The sequence below is a fragment of the Ambystoma mexicanum genome, chromosome 8, assembly GCF_040938575.1.
Source record: "Ambystoma mexicanum isolate Mex_15411 chromosome 8, UKY_AmexF1_1, whole genome shotgun sequence".
NCBI lineage: Eukaryota > Metazoa > Chordata > Amphibia > Caudata > Ambystomatidae > Ambystoma > Ambystoma mexicanum.
Window position 1 is genome coordinate 1,270,143,843 of NC_090929.1, and position 22,489 is coordinate 1,270,166,331.

Consider the following 22,489-nt stretch of genomic DNA (forward strand, 5'->3'; position numbering starts at 1 on the left):
TCCTGCCCGGAGGACGGCGGTTGGGAATAGGGGGTCTGCCGAAACGCACACATTGTGGATGAGGGATTTGTGTTCAGTTCATAACTAAAAGAATTGGAGCAGTAGCACTTTTTTGCATTTGATTCACTTTAGGAGTAGGGGGTGGGGAATTATGCTCCCAACTAATGTTTGCATATTTTGAAATGTTTACATGTTTTGAAATGTACTTTAACCCAGGAATAGAGGTGAACATGGGGGATGTGTAGGGATCTGACTAAAGGACACTTGGGTCGGTATTAAAGTTGTACATTGTGCTGCTAGCCTGAATATACATGTTTCATGTGATGCATTTATGTGTTTTTAAATGTATGTTGCGCACTGATGGTTTTAGATTAGGTTTTAATAATAGAATAAAACAATGGTTTTATCAGTACCTTGCTTCCTTTGTATGAATTTGCCTTTGGCAATCAGAAGAATGTTTTGAATTCAGGAATTTAATTTATATATGTCAGGAGCCTCTTGTTATGTTTTGTGAGGTATGTGTAACAGTATTATAGGGATTAACTATAAACAGAGGGTTTGTCGATATTGCAAAAAAGAGATTGAAACGTTACAGCATTTGATTGTTGACTGTTTCATCTTAAATCCACTAACAAGTCACTTCTTCTGAAAATGTGACTATGAAGACATTGGGCCTCATTACGAGGTAGGTGGTAAGGGATTACCGGCACCGGTAAGGACACCGGTGCGGTAATCCCTTACCACCCTATTCCGAGGTCCTTAGCGGGTCCCTTCCATAACGCCTGGTTTTACCAGGCGTTATGGAAGGGACCCGTTAAGGGACTTCAGAGCTAATAACGGTACCGCAAATTGCAGTACCGTTATTAGCTCCATCCCCATTCCCCATGAGCCCTATGGGGGCTCGAATGGGAATGGGGAACGGTTCCCGGAATGGGGACTTCCCGGGTCCTCCAAGGTTGGAATGACCAGGTAAGTCCCTATTTCGGGAACACGGACCCGGAATGCGGTAAGGGGGTACCTATGGTGTTAATAGCACCATGTCTACCTCCTACCTCGTAATGAGGCCCATTTTGTCCACACATTATTTTTGGTATTGGATTGTAAGCTCGTATGAAATGTCCTTATGTGTAATGGTCTTAGAATTTGTATCAAAGGTTTTAGTTTGATGTGCAAATGTAATAATGGAAGTTACTGCTGTTTTATGGAGGTTTCTCTTAGAACTGATGTTGATGTTTCTTTTTCTAATTATATGGTTGTTTGCTGCATAAGGTTTGTTGTAAACCATAAATGCAATACAGATTAAGATATACATAGGGTTTGGGTTTTAATGTATTAAGTGTTGAGCCCGGTATGCCATGTACAGTGTGTGCATAGAGAGAAGGCTGTTTACTTGTGAAGATTGTATAATACAAAGGGTTGGTGGTAGAATGCGGAGTGAAATGTAGAATGGGAATTAGCATACATTTTGCAGCATAGAGTGTAAATGCATTACATGAAAATTACGTGAAAACACCATTGCCGTGAGGAGCTGCAGGTGAGCAGATTTTGTTGGTAAAGGCCCTTGGCCCTCTGTTTGACCCCATTTTCGCCAGCTTTAAGCCCCCACCCTTGCTTGGGATCTTGCTTTCTCCCCTGCCCTTCCGCTTGGCCTCTCTCCCTCCACCCACCTCCCATACCACCCCCAGACCCTGATTGGCCCTTACATCGGCCGTAGTTCAACACAGTCAGCAGGCTGCACTCGGCAAACTCCATTGCCGTGAGGAGCTGCAGGTGAGCAGATTTTGTTGGTTAAGGCCCCTGGGCCTCTGTTTGACCCCGCTTCCGCCAGCTTGAAGCCCCGACCCTTGCTTGTGATCTCGCTTTCTCCCCTGCCCTTCCACTTTGCCTCTCTCCCTCCACCCACCTCGCATACCACCCCCAGACCCTGATTGGCCCTTCCATCGGCCATAGCTGAACACAGTGAGCAGGCTGCACCTGGCAAACTCCATTGCCGTGAGGAGCTGCAGGTGAGCAGATTTAGTTGGTATAGGCCCCTGGGCCTCTGTATAAGCCCGTTTTCGCCAGCTTGAAGCCCCCACCATTGCTTGTGAACTCGCTTTCTCCCCTGCCCTTCCGCTTGGCCTCTCTACCTCCTCTCGCCTCCCATTCCCTCCCCGGACCCTGATTGGCCCTTCCATCGGCCATAGCTGAACACAGTGAGCAGGCTGCACCTGGCAAACTCCATTGCCGTGAGGAGCTGCAGGTGAGCAGATTTAGTTGGTATAGGCCCCTGGGCCTCTGTTTAACCCGTTTTCGCCAGCTTGAAGCCCCCATCCTTGCTTGTGATCTCGCTTTCTCCCCTGCCCTTCCACTTGGCCTCTCAACCCTCCACCCGCCTCCCATACCGCCCCCGGACCCAATTGGCCCTTCCAGTTGAATCTAGAAAGTGTGCCTAATAGCGTAACTGTGGTTTAGTTGAATCTAGAAAGTGTGCCTAATAGCGTAACTGTGGTTTAGATGAATTTAGAAAGTGTGCCTAATAGCGTAACTGTGGTTTATTTGATTTTAGAAAGTGTGCCTAATAGCGTAACTGGGGTTTAGTTGAAATGAAAGTTGGAACAGATGGAGAAGATGGGAACAGAAGAAATGGATGAAGTGGATAGAACTGATGAAGTGGATGGAACGGATGAAGTGGATGGAAGGGATGCAGTGTATGGAACTGATGCATAGACAAAACAAATGGAATGGATAAAACACGTAGAGTGGATGGAACGTATGGAGTAGATGAAACGGATGGAGTAGATGGAACAGATGGAGTAGATGGAGCGGACGGAGTGGACGGAAAGGATGGAGTGGATGGAACGGACGGAGTGGATGGAACGGATGGAGTGGGTGGAACAAATGGAGTGTGTGGAACACACAGAGCGGATCGAATGAATAGGAAGGATGGAACAGATAGAACACATTAAACGGATGGGAAGGGTCTACGGAATGGATGGAGTAGATCTTGTGGATGAAGGGTCGAGTGGATGGAATGGATAGAAGGACGAGTAGATTAAATGGATGCAACAGACAAAATGGATGAACAGACGAAGTGGAATGAACCGGCAGAGTAAATAAAAACGGATAGAATAGATGGTACATATGGAGCGCTCGATCTCAAGTGCTTTACTGATAACCACCATATTCACACTACCACGCTTACTCTCTCCTATACACCACCACTCAACTAGAACACAGCGATACTATGATACATTCCCAACACGTACCTATTCTGTAATGCAACTAACCGTATGGCCTTCATCTCATATGTAATATTAGTGAGTATATCAACTGTTTCACTAATCGTGGTCTCCACTGCCCTACTTAGTCTGCGTACCTCTTAGGAGTTGAGGAATATTCCTACAGGGAGTGTCATTGCCTTTACTATGTCAATAAATATATCCAGATCAGTGTCTGATTGGTCAAGCCCTTTCCTCGTCTCTCTCTTATACCCGTGTTTAGCATACATTTCTTTAGGGGTATAAGTCATAGCAGCAGGTATTATCCTTGCAAAATAACATGTTCCCGAAAAGTTCCTGGGAAGCCATAGATAAGCCTTTTTATTACAAACATAAGCATACCCTTCAATCTCACCTATACCCCTACTATACCTAGAAAGATCATATATTATACTACATCCCAGAATAGTTTCTCCTTTCATTCCCTTGAAACAAATATTCTTCCTTGAGTACTCTCTGGTTACCATCAAGGGGGTTGGAGGTAATTTCCCTACCCTTGCCTGACCTACAAGGTCTCTTAAAGAGTAGGTTACTACCTCTTGTTTCATATTATGAACTATACCTGCTGATATGTCTGACCATTCCATTGTAAACCACCTGGAAGTATTTGGCATATACTTGTCTAGTGAGAGAACCATCATCCAAAGCAAAATACACCTGTCAACTTCTGGTACCGCAAAAGCATACATAGGTATTCCATCTCCTGCATGACGGGGAACATGACTACATATCCAACAATTTGACAAATTCAACACCTTCTGTGTTGCATTCATTAAGCGTACATATGCATTCCTACTATACTCTTCATCTTATTGACCATCATGCTCATGCCTGTCTCTACTATATACATAATTGATATTGGTATCATTTGAGGAGTTTGCAACGGGAAACATATTCTTAAATTCATACATTGAAGGGTGTTCCAGATACCATAAATAATACACCAAGCCCTGTTACCACCAAGATACCTGCCATACATAAAACAGTCTTTTCCTTCCTTGTACACCCATATTTGTCCACCTTCATCCATCCTTGTGGGTGGGCAGGCAGAGCTAAATACTGCAGTTCCATCTCACTTATCATTGCTTCTGCCACCTTACCTGAGGTTATGCTGACACTTGCAGGTTAAGTTCCGTGGCTTGGCTGGGTCCTAGCGCCTAGCGTTCTACCCTAGTGAGCAGCCTCTCACTCTTACAGCTTACGTTCCCAACCCTATTTAAAGCTCCAGTGTCTTTGTACCCTAAATGTACAGGGCGCACGAGCGGCCCTTTCACCGATCTGTCCCAATCCTCGTTGTGCCTTGTCCAGGAGGGACGCTGGAGGCCCTTCAAGCAACTGCTCGTTGTCTTCGGCAAGGCTGTGCACTGCTCTGACCGACAAAAGAGTTTGTGTCTCTCTAACAATCAAAGTTCAATTCACAGTCCCTACTCGTTGCCTGGCACATATACTTTTCGTGATCTCAGGTTGTACCTGAGGACATCCGTTGGGAGAGGGGTCTGGGATGATTCCAACAGGCTTGTTTGTACCCCGGTTGATTGCAATGGTTCTATAGCAGCAGCTTTCTTCACATGACTTGCATGGTACCAGTGTGGTTTGCCGTCAACTTTCAGTGCTGTCTGCGCTGTTAGCAATACCTGGTAGGGTCCTTTTCAGCGCCGCTGCAGGCCGCTAGTTCTGTCAAAGGCTTTAATTACAACCCAGTCCCCGGGTTTCACATCATGGCCTGGCCCAATTGGTGGTAAGGGGGCACATCTTTCACCTGCGTATGTATAGAAAGAAGCCTGTTGGTCAATGCAATACAATGTTGTTGCAACGCTGGCCAGGTTTGTTAAGACAATCTTTTTTTGGATGTTCAATCCATGGGTGTGTTTGGGTGCAGCTCTCATGCTCAGCAATGCCAGGGGCAAGGCACCAGGCCACTTCAAACCTGTTTCTGCACATGCCTTTACAAATTTGTTCTTAAATATTTGATGGTACCCTCAATAATTCCTGCTGACTAGGGGTGAAATATGGCATGGAATCTTTGATCAATCCCCAGTGCTTTGCATGAAATGCAGCCCATTTTCTGACCATAGAGAGGTACAGACCGTATACAGCGGTACCCAATGGTTCAATATACACTTTGCAGTTGAGGCACCTATCCTGAATAACCACATTTCATTACCAAGCAGTAAGCAAACTTGTTTACAGGTTCCAGATGTAGCCAATCCATATACACCACTTCAAAGGGTTGTGTGGGCAGTTTACAGTGCCCTGCCGGGGCCAGCACACCCTTTCCAACATTGTACATTACACAGATTTTGCCCATTGCCTGAAATAGGGACCAATTCTTTTGTTCTCCCAGACAGTTTTTAGCACACTTTCAGTGTTCTAGCATTTACATGTGTTGGTCCATGTGCCACGCTTACTACAACAGGGAGGTATGCATCTGGTAACAACCAACTCTTGTGTTCACATTTGCCCATGCCCCACTCTCCAGTTGTCTTATATTTTCATCAGAGTGCTAGGTTTTCCTTTCTTCCTCTGTTGCATCTTCCTGGATTCTTACTACCTGCTCCCCCACACCAAATTCCCCTCCTTCAGTTTCACACATATATTGTCCAAGTGCCGCTGCCACCGCCCTCATACATGGTGGTAATCCTCGGGCAACTGCATTCAATCCAGTTGAGAAGTAGGCACATGGCCTTTTACTCCCACCTTGTTCTTGGGTTAATACAGACACAGAACACCCATTCACCTCATCCATAAATAAATAAAACGTTTTCTCATAATAGGGTGTCCCCATATCTGGTGCGTTACACAAGGCGCTCTTCAACGCCACGTACCCCTCTTCCATCTATTTGTTCCATTCGAAGGGTATGTGGTGTTTCTCATCCTTCAATGTTTTTAACAGTGGTTTAGCTATTACTGAGAACTCTGGTATCCTAGTGCCTACAATATGACAACATTCCCAACACCTTTCATGTTCTGGGAAACAGACAAACCATAGCCCAAAGAGTCAACTCGTCGCTGTACATATTGCATTTTTGCTAAAGGCACTTTGTGATGATGTTTTACCAGGCGAAACAGTACCATAACAGTTGCTTCCCATATATCATCTATGTACTGGACCGAGGATGTCCCTGTTGGTAGCATTTACCCACTCAGCCGTTCTTCCTCACATCACCAAGCTGCACTTCAGCAGAACCAGCAAAATGGCTTCGCTGGCTCCTGTAAGCACCATTGCCTCACCCCAAAACTGCATTCTGCAATGACAAAAAAACAGCTGCACTACCTGGCCAAGAGCATATTGGGCAGGATGGAACAAGGGGGGCACATTGAAAAGGCTTGACATGGTCTCCTTACATGTACAAAAGAAGGGGAGCGAAAAAAAAAACAGGGCCGCTCCACTGCAAGCCCAAAATTCCCATTGAAAAAGGGAATATTTCACAGTCAAAATAATGCCGCTCTGATGCCATTTGTCCCTGTCCTTCATCACACCACCTTTATAAAAACCCTGTCATGCCCAGCCATATTCACACTGTGCTCCATCAGAAAAGAGCCTTATTCCTGAAAGACAGACTGTGCCAGCCAAACCTGAGAAGATCAACAAAGGCTTTCCTTCAGCTACATGAGAAACGCTTAAATTGTGCTACAAAATGTAAAAAAAATCACTGCTTGAAAGAAAGTCATAGCTTTCTGTGCACATGTCAATTTCATGAAGACATTTGCCTTGTACAGACTGTTCACTACAGCAACAACAAAGCTGACCAGATTTCACTACTAGGCCAAAGCATAGCTGACCCCACTCCAGCAAAGGCCTAGTTTAAGAAAATCTCACACAAAAAAATAAATTCCATTAAAAGAAAGGGGGGCAGGCTGTGGTACCTTAGCATCCTGAGACCAGACCGGCTTGTCCACTACCTGTGCCCTCCAGTGTCCCGAATTGCCCAGCCGCCTCTCCAACAAGAGAGTCCGCCACCCGGCGACCCGAGCAGTGTAGTGACCAAACCCTGCTGACTGCTCCAAAATTCAGAAACCCCAAGCGTAGACTGCGGGCATCCCACACCCCACAACACACAGTTTACCCCCTCCTGATCCGTGTGTCCCTGTTCCACTTCTCCAAACAATCCCATCCCCACCCCGGCAATCCACTGAAACTGCTAGAATTCTCTGCGCACCCTGCCGCTGAATCTCCCAGCGCCAGGGCCACTTTCATATTTTCCTTTTGTTCTGCATAAATCATAAGTCATTAGCGATATTTTGACCAAACAAATCAATTCTCCCCAAAGAAAAAGGGACAGACCGCACGAAGGGCCACAACTGCATCGCACCCTGATATTCACAGGTGGTGCCCCTGCCCTCCCAGCCACCAAATCCAATCCAAGTAAAACCCGTCCTTCACCTTAAAACTGACCCTCTCTTCTTTACTGTTACACCCTCCCCCAAACGAACCTCAATCCACCTTCCAAATCTCCCTCAAACCACCAGCTAGAGACCTATTTCCACCTCTATACCATCCCTGCGATATACATCTATCCCCAGCCCAAAAACCGCATTAAGAATTCAAGTATTTCACCCATTTTCCTCAAATTCGTAGGTGTCATTTTTAAACGGGAATTAGGTAAATTGCAAGTTTTCCAACGTGTCATTTGACTGCAGCATGTTCTAAACTTTCCACTTGTTTTCAAATTATATGCCTTTTGCTGACCCTTTCCTTGTGGTTGCCAGTGATGCAACATACCTGCTATTGTGATAAAACATATGTATATCATAATTTTGACCACACATTAAGTAATTATTTGTAAAATTCGAATGCCATTTTAGACCTTTGCAAAGGGTTTTGCCTCTTATTGTATGAGGGAATGTCGGATTTTGATTCTGTTTAGTGCCTCCTATTCCTGACTACCTGCTGCTTCTTTATATCCACTCAGAATTTGATTACTTGTGGGTTGAGGGAATATTGCAGGGGGGAACCTTAATTTGGGTGCTATCTATCCTAATTCAAAAAGTGCTCCTATTCACTTGTGCTTCATATGTGTTCCAGGAGAAGGTCAATTAAGTGCATTGCTTCCATTTTCATTGTAAATATCACCCCATTGGTGATTGCTGCCCCACATAAAAACTGCATGATTTCTTTGAATTATTATTATTTTTTTTATAAATAAATATTGTTTTTTTTTTCCACAACCAGCCTGGTTCATGGTCCATTGCGACCCGGGGTATTTGAAAAAGGGGTGTAATACGAGTTGTGTACCATCTCAAATTGAATCCGCATGAAAATAAAGAGAAAGGCATCTCAGTTGTGCGCTACATACTAGGCTAAGACGAAGGTTTCACACATTTGAGACAAGATACACATTTCAGACATCCTGTCACTGTACCCTGTGGCTTCTTATGACTTAACCGCATTGGGACTTTACCTTGGATCTACTTGTATGTAACTGATAAACGTCATTGTATCATTAGCCTACTCACATATCACGGTACCTGTACAATACCTATCATGCCTGTACATAACTTTCTGTACTTTCACCTTCATATGCCTGTAAACCTACCTCACTGCAAAGTACTTTCATTTATGGCATGTATGTAAACTACCTTTCTATAACATGTATCTTATGACATGCGCCCAGATGCCTTTGGCCAGGCGCACTATATAAGTAAACAAAATACAAATACAAAATAAAAGGCATGTTACCTGATTGAAATCCTTAAACTTAACAACAAATTCCCCATGACTTTTGTTTCACTTGTAACTTCTACATCTGGACCGGTCCTTTACATCAAACATCCATCATTCCTTTCAGTCTTCACAACAGACCTCATCATTAATACGTACCATAAAACTGATACTCTTGTCCCAACGGCCTTACCAACCGTTTCTCCTACCTGCACTCACCTCTTGTGGGGTCTTCGCCTCGAAGTCTGCTGGACCCAAAGGGCGGCAGCCTGCTGTCCTGTCGTCCGGCGGGGCTGGCGGAGGAAGGGTAACGCGTTTGTGCAGTCAATGGTGCTTCTTCATTCGTTGGGGCCCCAATACCATTACTCCTCCAGCCTCGCCCTGGAAAGCTTCAGCCAGTAAAGGGCAGCCACACCTTTGGGTCCCTTTGTGGTCGCCAGTAAATGGGGGTACACTTTCGCTCACCCCACTTCCGCCAAAGGGGACCCCACTCCAAAAAAGACTCAGACGGTTGGTCAAGTCATTCATTTATTCAATTTCAGCATTCGCGAATGGGCATGACTTCCTGCACATTCAAAAGACTGCGCAGGAGTGAGCTGATAAGCATTAGGTCTGCATGGTTTATATACATTTTCAAATTTCATTGGTCCAATCTCTAGCACATGCACAAAGAAGGAGTTTACATAAGCATAGCAGTTAGTCACGTAATCTCCTCCCCCGCCCCCATCCCTCCTTCGTGCAGAAGAGTTCCTCTTAAACATACTCCCGGGGTGAGCTGATAAGCCTAAAACTGCACAGTCATTACACCCTTCTCGGCATCTCAGGGGCCCTCTTCAGGGAATCCACTGTTCATGACAATCTTGTATCTGTCGTGTCAGGCCTTTACCACCCTCTGCCCTTCCCTTCTTCTTGGAATTTGACATCTGTTAACAAGAAAACAAATTTTGCAACACTGCCTAGTCGCACCTAATCTCCCTTTTCTACTCTGGGGCTCTATAAGATTCATCTTGCTACAACATGTGCATGGATTTACTAATTTTTGTATCCACATAGCTGTTCTCATACTAACACCTACCACATACACCTCATCATCCTAATTAAACTCAACTAGCTGAGCACACACTGCTAGCTTAAGAATCTCCTCAGGCCTAACGCAGCCAGAAATCAATCTGGGTGTCCACCCTCCAGAATGAACACATACAACTGACCTTCCTACCACCAAACCTACCGCTAAGAAGCAGCTATCATGCAACTGCCACACCGGCTGCACACATATCCGGTGCACCCACGCACCTTATGACTCTCTCTCTCTCTCTCTACTGACCTGAACTACGGTTCCCGAGGGTGTTCAACCTACCAGCGCTTTGAGATCATACCAATGATACATAAGGCAATATATAAATGCCAAGTAACATAACATAACATAACATAACATTACATGTTTGCATTTTCACCACATTCTGCAGATTGAAGAACTGCTTCCCTGGCTGTTAAGAGACAGCTGTTGCACATTCTTAGTGTGCTTGATGTATGTATACTCACCATGTGCTCCCTACGCATGCACTATGCTGACAGAGCACTTGCAGGGAAATCCTTTCTGTTCTGCAGCTCCACCATTGTTATTGCATTGTGCCTATACGCATCACTGTGCTAACTGTGCGACTAAAATGGTGCCCGCACTCAGCTACAGAAGACACCGAGGGGCACGCAGAGTAAAATGCATAGTACATGTCTCAGCAGAGACCACAGAAATGCGCTCCCTGTCCTCTTTACACAGGCCAGGTCCTCGCCCAGGACTTCTGCAAAACGTATCCAGGTGGATTTCTTCAAGCAAGAAGAAGTGAATAGCTAGTACCACCCAAAGATGAATGCAGGTGGCATGCCAGTTCACTGCTATCCCTGAAGGCAGGATAAGTTAAATCTGGTTGCATAATTAAATGGTGCCTACTGGTTGTCTGGTGCCGTTGTAGAACGTAAGCAAATGTCTGCAATTATTTTCTACTAACTAGGGCACTGGAGACCTCTTCTGCTCTCATAGCAAGGATATTGTTAAGAACATTTGTATGGGAAAATCTGCACTGGTGAACATTTCTCAAGGGCACAATTTGGGTCAGGCAACGTGCACTGCACACAAACATTATCAGATTGGCAAAGTGCTAAACCTAAACCTTGGAAAGATTGGGCGCTCTTCTCAGCACCTGTATTGTTATGACTGTATAGGACTGGGGTGAAGGAAATTATATAGGCTTGAAGTGTTCATAACCATGAATGGCATATGCCCAACTTCTTAAAGAGTACTTTGATGCAAAGGATAGTCACTTGACTTGAGGTAGCCACTCAGCATAAAATATGATGTAGTCGGCAATTCATTATTTTCAATGATTTTGCTGGCCAACATGGGTCTAGCCCAGTGGTCTTCAACGTGTGAGGGGTGCCTCCTCGGTGGGCGCGGCTACATGCCAGTGGAGGCGCCCAGGCAATAATTGCTGCCAGGGGAGTTGCTAGGTCTGGAAAAGACCCGGGGCTATGCTAATGTTTGCTAGGTCTGGAAAAGACCTGGGGCTATGCTAATGTTGGAACTGTTGGGACTGGGGGCTAGCTAGACTTTTGGCTGTAGCTGCTGAGATTCTATCCGGGGCTATAACCAAAAGATCAGGGGCTATAGCCCCCTTAGCCCCCCTAGCAACGCCCCTGATTGCTGCCTTTATGTGCCTAGTCACACTGAGCATGTGCGATTGGAAGCCCTGTTTTAACATGGTCCCCATCGCATATGCTCAATGCGACTAGGGTGCTGTGATGAAACAGGAACAGAGCAGAAACACCATGGAGGCAATGGGAGAAGAGGAGGGCAAGCAGGGACCAGAACACTGTTTTGCCAGACCCACTGTGCCCCCCCCCCCGCGGACGCACCTTGGAGGCCATGCGAGGGGGAGCAGAGGGGGAGTGGGAACTGGAGCTCTGCTTTGCCAGTGCCCACGTGTCCCTCGTCTCCGCAGACCCACCTTGGAGACCACGTGGGGAAAGAGGATGAGCGGAGAAGGGAGCACTGCTACTTTTATTTGCTGCCCCCCCCCCCCCTGCACCTGTGGCCCCCAATGACCCACCTTGGAGGCCGCAGGGAGAGGAGGGACAGCAGGACGGGATCATTGTTACTTTGTTTTGCTTTTTGGTGGCTGCCCCTGTGTCCCTCTCCCTCCGCAGATCCACCTTGTTGGCCTCGGTCGGAGAGCAGGGTGAGGGGGAATCAGAGCACTGCTTTTCTGAGCCCCCTGCACCGCTCTCTCTCTGTGGATGCCCTAGGAGGCCTCAGGGAGAGAGGAGAGTGAGCGTGGACTGGAGAACTGCTTTGCCAGTCCCCCTGTACCCTTTCCCCCTGTTTAAATGTTTACTAGATGTGGCCCTATTCATTTTTATTACGATTCTCAAATACTGAACGTTAATGTCATATGTATGCTTGTAAGGCACCAGTTGGCCTGCAGAGCCAAAAGTAGATCTTGATAGCTGTAGGTTCAAGCTAACCCGGGTCTCCTAGGCTAGAGGCAGGAGCTAAACATCTCCCAGCTCTCAACAATTACTAGGCTAGAAGTAGGAGCTAAAGCTCCCAGCTATTTCGAATCCTGCAAAAGGATCCCTGGGGTGCTTGTTGTTTTTGTGGTTCCGGGGTGAGGGCACAAATCAGCCAGGGCCAGTTTGTGTACAAACCAAATGGAGTTGCGAGGTAACTAGCTGTTCGCTTTGGGTGGATAGTACGGGGAGGCTGTGCGATAACTGGGAGAGAGGATTGGGCAAATATACATCATTGAAAGGAGTACCATCGGGCAGTAATATATAGCTTCCTAGTAATATTGGTAAGGTTAAAGTGGTAGGCCTATGAGTAATATTTTTTAAATGTATTTTTTAAGTCAGTCAGTCTAACTTTATTCGGCCATAAGGCCATCGAAATGCATGTATACATTACAGCAATTCACAACATATTTACAAAGTGATAACTAGAACCCGAAAGGTCCCCATACCTCAGAAAGAGGCTCAGGACAATATCCAACTCCAACCGGAACTGTCCATAACTACATCAGCAGATGTATCACGTGAGTTATTGTCTTAGCGGAAGCTTCCCCGACCCTTGAATGGTCTTGCTGTTCTTGACCCCAGGGGGGCTATGTTGGTTCCTCAGAGAATCGACAGCTGAGGCACAATACCCAGTGAGGGCAAAAATCCTGTCGAATAGGCAATGTTAGGGAGGGCAAAAGCACTGATCGTGATCAGACTGTTAATCTTTAGACGTCGGCGCAGACCAATTCCTAATAAGTCACTGGCCATTCTTGGAGCTCTATCAGGATGGAGTCGTGAGGGGATCCCTACCCATAGGATAGTCTTCTGGAGCTTACAATGTCCTCTCTGATCAGGGAACAACATCCATACACTGATCTGAGCCAGTGAGTGCATTTATTTATGAGGGAGTCTCTGGATTCGATTTTGCCACTAGAGCATTTAGGGACCTTATGCATAAATACCAAGCCATGTCTTTGGAACCCCACTGTGAGTTTAAAGCAGCATAAGGTGCCATAACCGGGAGTGCTCTATGCCCATCTTCAGTGCCCCCCCCCCGATCTTTCACCCTACTTAAAAAGCTGGGTCTCTTGACAAACCTCCCCACAAGTTCCCCTCTGGATTGTTTGACCAGTTTCTACCTGGGGGGGTTAATTATGGGGATGAAGCCAACATCAACCTGTGCCAATGACCCCCTTGCAGATCCCACCTCCATCTGGGTCGCATTCCAGGATAAAGACCTCAGGGGGTTCCTTCACCGAGGTTATAGGGCCCCTGATATTGAAGCCATTACTTTGGTACTGGATGCCTTGGAAACCTCTTTCTGGGATTTTCGGTTTTCTAGAATCATTAATAGCAGGTTCTTTAGGGCAGCTAATTCAATAAGGACCACTGAACACTTGGAGCCCTTTCCTTAGCAACACAAGCTGGGACAGGAGGAAAGACAGTTTCTGATGGGAAGAGGAAGGAGTGATTAGCCTCCCGTGGGTGCACTTTCCCATTTGACAGATTGGTAACACCTGCCGTTTCATGGACCCAGGCTTTCATGCTTGTTGGGGGGCTGAGCGTTGACGTTGGGGGGCTTTTTTCTTGCAGGCCTGTGATGGTGATTGCTATTGGCTCCAGGATGATGGTTGCAGCAGCGGCAAGGGGCGCAAGAGCAGTTATTAGAATACTTTGTCTGGGGAAGATTCTCTGGGAGCTCTGGGTGATGCTTTTGGGGCTGACATTGGATGGTAAAAGTGGGAATGGAAAGGCCAGTGGTTGCATTGATGGATGGCACTGCTGGTGCTGATGATGGTTCACGGGTCCCCATAGAAACATTATCTACAGCCAGCACCCCTCCATGGCTGGGCATTGTTGCTGCAGCGGCTGTTTCCGGCCCTTTGTCAAGCCAGCCAGGATCTGCAGTTTGATCTATTCTGAAATCGTCGACTTTTGCATCAGCATTTTTTCCCAGCGTAATCGGGGAGCTCACAAGGAAGTGGTTGATTTCTTTAATCAGTTTGTGTGTGTCACCCGTTAGCATTACCACATTTTGACCACTGGGATTGCCTCCGCCGGCAGACTCGGCATCTGTGTTGAACGCAGTCACCAACTTTCGCTTCACTAGTTATGTTTCCCAGGGCGTAAAGTGGACAAACTTTTGTGGGATAAGGGAGAGGTTAGAAGGGGGGATAGAGGGGTGAAGCCGCAACATCCGTGGGCACTGCTTTCATTGCCATGTCAATATCCATCTCAATACACACAGAGAAAGTATAGGTGTAGGGGGAGACCCAGAACTCCACGTGGCATGCAGACGTGAGAGGACACACACAAACAATTAGGGATCCACCTCCATTTCACATTCCTCACTTCCTCGTTCCTCTGAAGTACATCAAGCAGTGTTTTCCTGTTGTGATGAGCAGGCATAAAAGTGGTGGACGGCCCCCTTAGGTCACCAAACACCTACTGCGGGAGTGAAACACAACCGCGCACTTAGGTCTCCTGCAGACTTTGGCCCTGGCAGGCCTGGTGGGGGTTTACTTAGGAAGTGGGCATGGCCTTGCACTCCGGTGCATTCAGATGACGGTAGCCTCCTCGGAGAAAAGACACCCCCTGTGGGAGTCAAACACACCCCTGTGCCCATAGTTCCCCCGCAGGCTTCGGCTCTCGTGGGCCTGTGGCGGTTTATGTAGGAAGTGGGCGTGGCCTTGTACTTTGGTGCATTCAGATGACGGCAACCTCCTCGGAGAACAGACGCCCCCTGCGGGAGTCAAACACCCCTGCGCCCTTAGGTCCCCCACGGGTTTCGGGCCTGGCAGCGGTTTATGTAGGAAGTTGGCGTGGCCTTCCACTCTAGTGCATTCAGATGACGGCAGCCTCCTCGGAGAACAGACTCCCCCTGCGGGAGTCAAACACACCCATGCCCTTAGGTTCCCTGCGGGAACACAATATTGGCTCTATCATTTGAGCAAAGACAGCAGAAAAAGTCCCTAACAGCAGTGGCACCACCGGAAATCATGATACCTGTAGTAGGACGTGTCCAAGGTAAGTATGTTTTTGGTGTTTTTAAGGTGGACTGAGGAAGACACAGCAATTCGTAAGGTGTATTTGCAACCACAGATAAGGCTATTAAACCTATTTTTGAGGCTTTCCCTTTCTCATGCCCAATGGGGGAGGGGGGAACATTGAATGCTCACATTAGCGAGTTTCACCCAATACATTAGTATTACAAAATGATTCTGCAATCATCCATGGAAATGATAACAATAATTTTTTAATATAGAAAACTCAGTCGAAAATATGCTTCATTACAATCATTAATACATTTTTTACATAATTAGTGTCAATATGACCCACACATAAAATTTACAAATAGATGCTGTAGAAACCCAATGATTACAAGTTCATTTTAGAAAAACATGTAGTACCAGACTGCAGTAGTATACCCAATTTCCTGGATATGACACAGATGCATCGATAAAGTGAGTTATCAGAAGCTCAAAGAAGACTAAACAGAAGATATTCTGGGTCAGATTACATCCAAAGTGGCTGAGGCATACGAACATAAATGGATCAGTAAACAAGAATCAGAAAATCTGGTTATAGACAAAGGTCGTGTTCCTGTCTTCTACATCCTCCCCAAAATCCATAAGAGTTTAATTAAACCACCAGGGAGACCAATTGTTTCGGGATTCTCTTCCATAATGGAGGCTCTATCCAAATTTGTCGATTTCTACCTAAGATCTTTTGGCCCTCATTACAACACCGGCGGTAACCAATGGCGCTATTAGCACCATGGTTGCTGCCGGTATTGTAACGAGTCCGCCAATGGTAAATGGGGAAATACCGCCCCATTCCAAGATTGGCGGGGCGGTAATTCCCCATTTACCATTGGCCCTTCCCCATTCCCATTTTTGCCCCATAGGGCTCCATGGGACTGGGGAAGGCAGTAATTACGGTACCGCAAATTGCAGTATCGTAATTACCTCGAAAGTCCCTTGGTGTGTCCCTACTTTAACGGCTGGTCCAAACCAGCCGTTAAGGTCGGGAGCCGCAAAGGCACCTCGTAATCAGGCGTTAAGGGTTTAACAGCGCAGACACCTTTTACAATGCCGTTAACCCCTTAACGCCAGGGTCCTAATAAGGGCTTTGTGTTTAAAATTATGTTTTACATTCAAGACACCAAAAGTGCTATTAACAAGATCAAAGGGCAATTGTTTGATCCCATTCTACAAATTATGATATGCTTGGACATTGAGTCCTTGTGCACGCATATCCCACAAAGGGCCACTCTTGAGGTCATTGAGGAGACACTGTTGAAAAGAACAGATGATTATCCTATCACTAACTGATTTCTTCTTTGGTGTGCTGAAATGGCCTGTGTTAAAAACTTTTTTAAATGTCAGGGCCAGTTTTTTTATACAACCAGAAAGTACGGCAATGGGATTGGCAATGCACCCAATCCTGCCAGTTTATATGTCAACATGTTTGAAGAAATGGTTGTATATGCAAGCAGCAATCCCTTTAAAGATCATATTACTGGTTCACTAAGATGTACAGATGAGATTTTTGTCATCTGGAAGGGGTCATTAGAGATTGCACAGGAATTTGGACAATCGCTCAACATGCAAAACTTATATCTAAGGTTCACTAACACCATGAGCACCACAGAGGTAAATTCTTTATACATTTCAATTTACCATGATAATGGCAGGCACTTGGTGAAACCATATACGAAGAACACAGACACAAATGCTCTTTTCTACCATAGTAGTCACCATGCCATTCAAATCAAGGATCACTTACCTTTTGCACAATGTTTACGTAGTAAAAGAAACAGCAGTACTCAGTAGTCATTTGTGGCTAAAGCAGATAGATTGTCTGCCAAACCTATGCATAGTGGCTAGCCACCTAAATTGATCAAGCGATCCTCAAAAGGAGCCTATAGTAACAACAGAGAGGCCCTTCTGGAACATAAACCGAATAAGAACAATTTTGACAGACTGGCAGTCATAAATACTTTTACCAATCTTTCATACAAAACAAAATTCATAGTTATGAAAAATTGGCACACATGTTTTCCTAAAACATTTGAATCTCTAATTGTAGCTTTTAAAGAAAAGTACTAGTGTCCGTAACATCATTATGAGAAATAACATTAGACCAATACCGTCATCAATTACCAGTGTAACTTCCCACTGGAGTCTCAATTCCATAATAGGACATTAACCTTGTGGTTCATGTACAGTGTGCAAACATAGAACTGCAAGAACATATATTGACATTGGTCTCCCTACAGTTTGGGCATTATTAGATTATACTAATTCGAACAGTACCAACGTCCTTTACATGATCTCGTGTCCTTGCATGCTCCATTATTTTGTTAAGACTAACAGGAAATGTAAAACTATGATAACTGAATACTGTAGTTGCATACAAAATAATACAGGGAAGGCAAACAATATATGATCCAATCAGATGCTTATCTGGATATTCAATGGGTCATTTTAAAGAAAATCAAAGGAGGTAATCACAGCATTATTAATAAGAAACTGTTAAATCTTGAACAAAAATAAATGTTCTTGAACCAGAGTCAAATCTTTGAACTAAATGAGAAATGTCAAATAGCACAATGTAACTTGCGCTTTGGTGTGTATACCCGATTCCAATTTAAGGCTTCTTGCTCTGGAGGATGCAGTATATTTATTCTCTTTAAATCTTCTTATTCCTCCTTTCTATCACTCATTATGAGCATTTGTTTGCCCCATAAAGTGGAACCCTCGTGTACTCTGTTGTGGGCATGATTTATGGACTATGTAACATTAATTTGTCATAATAAGCACAGATTTGCCGGTCCCAATTCCGTAATGCTGCACATCTTGCTATAACGTCATCATATTGCGGATTGCTACGTCGTGACGTCAGGTCATGAAACGTATACTTAATGATTGTCATTTTGAATTCACAAAACACAGAGAGCTTTACAATTCCTTGTGGTTTTGGCATTCACTTTTCTTTTGGACAAATGATGCATTAATCACACATATTTAACAAGATTAAGTAAGCCATGGCACAACCTGTGGTGTCATAATGCCATCATAAACTCCTGTCTCAATCTTTTGAGCTGTTTCAGAATTTATATCCTGATTGTTTCCCATCACAGTATTAGTATAATTGTTACTATGTACGCCCAAAGTCATCCCTTTCAACAACTTTGACAACAATATCAGTGCCATTAATGGTTATCAAAGTCTCAAGATATGTTCAAAAAGGCAGGATAATTGATCATAAGGTAATTCTCACCTTTCTTTAAAACTATTTGTTTCAACATGAGATAGTTACTTTTTATCTGGGATCTTGCCTTTTAGTGTTGATCATGCTTCACCTTGTTGGTTGCTTATAGGATCGTAGTGTAATAGTAATGGATTTATTGAGGGATACAGGAGTCTGAACTAATACATTGCCAATAATTGACAGGTCAAAGTAACCTACACATTTTTCAGGTACTTTGTTTCCATCTGTTTTAAAGTGGTGTGGAGAATAAGTGGTGTGACCTTCAAGATGGGTAGCAGTAGTGCAACCTTTAGTAATTAGTCTCTGTTCATGTTCAAGATACTTCCTTAACAGTGATCCTCCTCTTAGGGATGCCATCAGAAAGTGCTTGATGACCTTTTTCGATCATGATTAAAGAAAGATTATTTATTTTTTAAAATTCTACAAGATTTCCCAGATTGCAATATCATGTACGGTATCAAAACTTCACCACTGAAGAATGTCTAGCACTCTAGCACTTTAAGGACAGAAACATGTAGGGTTCGGACATAGGATTGTATAAGAGCGTTATATCTGTGTCATATCCAGAAAATTGGGCATAATACTCCAGTCTGGTACTACAGGTTTTTCTAAAACAAACTTGGAATCATTGGGTTTCTAGGGAATCTATGTGTACATTTTATAGGCGGGTCATAATGATACTAATTATGTAAATTCTATTACAGAATGGTTGTTTCACGTTTTTCAATGTTTTTTACTTTTCTGTTTATGTGTGTTTTGGTGAGATTGTGAATTTCATGTTGTACATCTGTTCTCTATATGTTATACGTTTTGCGCATTGTATATTAAAAATGACTATTAATGAATGTCATAAACGCATATTTTAGAATGAGTTTTTTATACCACAAAATTATTCTCATAATTTCCATGAATGATTGGAGAATAATTCTGTAATAGATTAGTTGTATACACGTTTTTTCCTTTTATGTTGACACATGTATGTTAGCCCAGATAGTAGGAAAAAGACCCGAATTACACCACATCAATTCTGGTTATTTTTCATCTGGGTCATCTGGTTATTTCTGGTTATTTTTTTGATTACAGATCTGGGTCATCTGGTTATTTTTTTGATGCTCACATTGGCATCATTAGAAAGGGTAGACCCTTACAAGGCGTATAGGAGCCTCAGGCAGACCCATGTATCTTTGACAAAGTGTTGCTTTTCACTGTAGTAGCATCACTGCAAACGTCAGCACAGTAACCTAACCGTAGATCTCCTATCAAGCAAAAGAAATCCAGTGAAGCACTTGGTCCTGTCATGCAGGCAGGTAAGGATTTGTTTATACTCTGTATTACTGGTGCTAAAGGTTTGCATTAGTTCTATGAAATGTGCATTCAGATGTGGTTTCTTCTGCAATCCCATGACCTGCTCTGCGATCCCACTTTAAAAAGGACCCCAAGCTAGCTCTTGGAGATCCATACATGGAGCCTTCTGAAACTTCTATCAATGTGGTACATTTAATTCAACCATTATGCCTGACAAAAACTTGACACACTGCATGATACAGCGGGAAGCTTTGACTGTGCGCAGTATGGGTCATGAACTCACAGAGGTGCTGACTTCTGTCATAAAGATTGTACATTTTATTAAGATGCACCCCAGAAGAGCCCGCCTTTCTCCAAAATGATGTCCGGAAATAGGAATAGAACATGATGCTTTGTTGTTTCACACAGAGATCAAGTGGCTTTCCAATGCAAAGGTTCTAAATTGCATTTATGAACTGAGGAATGAATTGGGCACTTTCTCCTGGTTATAGTCCACACAAACGCAGAGCATCTGTGTTATTCATGTTGGCTTGCCCTGTTAACTTACCTTGGTGACATAATCGAAAAGCTACATTCCCTAAACCTCCCTATGCAAGGCACAGAAACCGCATCATTTGCTATGAATGCAGAAATACCAGCATTCAAGAAGCTGGAGCTTTGGGAGAGGAGGATTAACAATCGTGTTCCAATTATTAGTAGATGCTCATGAGAAGATAGAGTATAATCTTTCTTTCAGGTGTTGATGAAGTAATAAGAAATCATTTGATTGCTCTCAAAGCCAGTCTCAGAAAATAATTTCTAGATGTCAATTCTGGCCTCAATGACTGTGTGGTTCAGCTGTTCACCGCAGCTGTCCATCGTCCAATAGACCTCCAGGAAGAACTAATGGAGCTTCAGAGTGACCACATATTGGAAAGCCAATTTAAAACATGTTCTCTAGGTGGATTTTGGCTAAACGTGTCTGCAGATTTTTCAATTTTGTGCAGTCAATGTACTGTTACCTTTCAGGTCCTTGTACCTTTGTGAGATTGGATTATCACCACTTTATGCCCTAAAGATTAAGTTTCAGTCAAAGCTGGATGTGGAAGAAAATGTGTAGTTAGCTGTTGCACAAATTGAACCAAATATTGACAGGCTGGCTGCAGATGTACAGGTCCACAGCATTGCAATCTCAAATTTGTTGTAGTTGAGGAAAGAATCCTAACACCACTTACATGTGAAACTTTATTGTAGGACAGCAATCATAGCTTTGTGTTTTGTGGAAATAAATATCCAACAATAGTTTTAGTCCAATCTCTGTATTATAGGAAACAATTCTGATCGCATCACATAACAGGGATTTTACTCGCCTTACAAAGTTGAGAATGATGGGGTTGCCTGAGTGCACCTAAAGGTTGGCTCAGGCCTCTTCTGGTTGGTTCTGCAGACAATGATGAAATACAATGATCTAGGATCTAAGGGTGGACTTGCCAAGGTTTCTCGGTGAGTATTCTGTTGTAATGTTTTCAGAGTATTGATTACACACCCTTCGGCGGTGTGTATTATGCCAGATTAGTTGAGGATTAGGCACTGGTTATGTTGATTTTGTTTTATTATGAAATACCAATAAAAAGATTTCAATACAAAACAAATGATCACTGTGTTAATAGTTTAATGCGGATACTTATCTTCTAATGTGGGTTAATGTAAAGCAACATAATTTTTAAAGAATGTATAAAGTGTCTGGAACCCACCCCCTTTTCTAAGGTGTGGGGGGAGGTTGTGGTCAAAACATTTAAAGACCACTGGGCTAACCACACCCTTTGGCAATGGCAAAGATAATACATGTTTGAATTTGGAGAAAAAAAAACTAAAAGGGGGACACAATTGAGGAGTTCATGAGTAGGCCAAGCAAGCCTTCTAGGATCGAGTGACATGCAGAATGAGGAAAAACATGGCACCCTTTAATATGACTGCACACCATACCAAGATCTTTATGATTGGAAAGTGGATGTACAGTCAATTTTGAAATTCCTCGGAAAAGGTGAACTGCTAAAGACAGATGTGTTTGCAATGCTGTATTCAATATTTTAGGTGTGGTGTTGCCTCTGTAAGTAGTTTATTTGTTCTTGTTGTGCATTTCATGAATAGTCTTTGCAGCTGTTGGTGATATTGAACACTTGAATGGAATTAGCACACTGAAATCGTGTTATAATAGCCCTTGTGTATAATATGTGGTCAATTGTCTATGATATGGATCCTATGTTCAATAAAATATAGTTAATATAAATGAACCACATAGTAGAAGTGGTTTAGGGCAAGATGTCAATCTGGCCAATTCACACATGGATGCTCTAACTTGTACATATGAAGTGCAGGGGCAAGTTGAAAAAAGATACAAGCTGAACTCTGGTTGATTTAGAAAAGGCATTTGGGCATGAAACAAATGGCCTTAGCA

At 44.0% G+C, this 22,489-nt stretch overlaps 1 protein-coding gene across 6 annotated transcripts in view; it reads right to left on the reverse strand.

The window, feature by feature from the left end:
* BLNK (B cell linker) overlaps positions 1-22,489 on the reverse strand; it is a 1,905,158-nt gene that overhangs the window by 155,485 nt on the left and 1,727,184 nt on the right. The gene's annotated exons all lie outside the window — the stretch shown is intronic.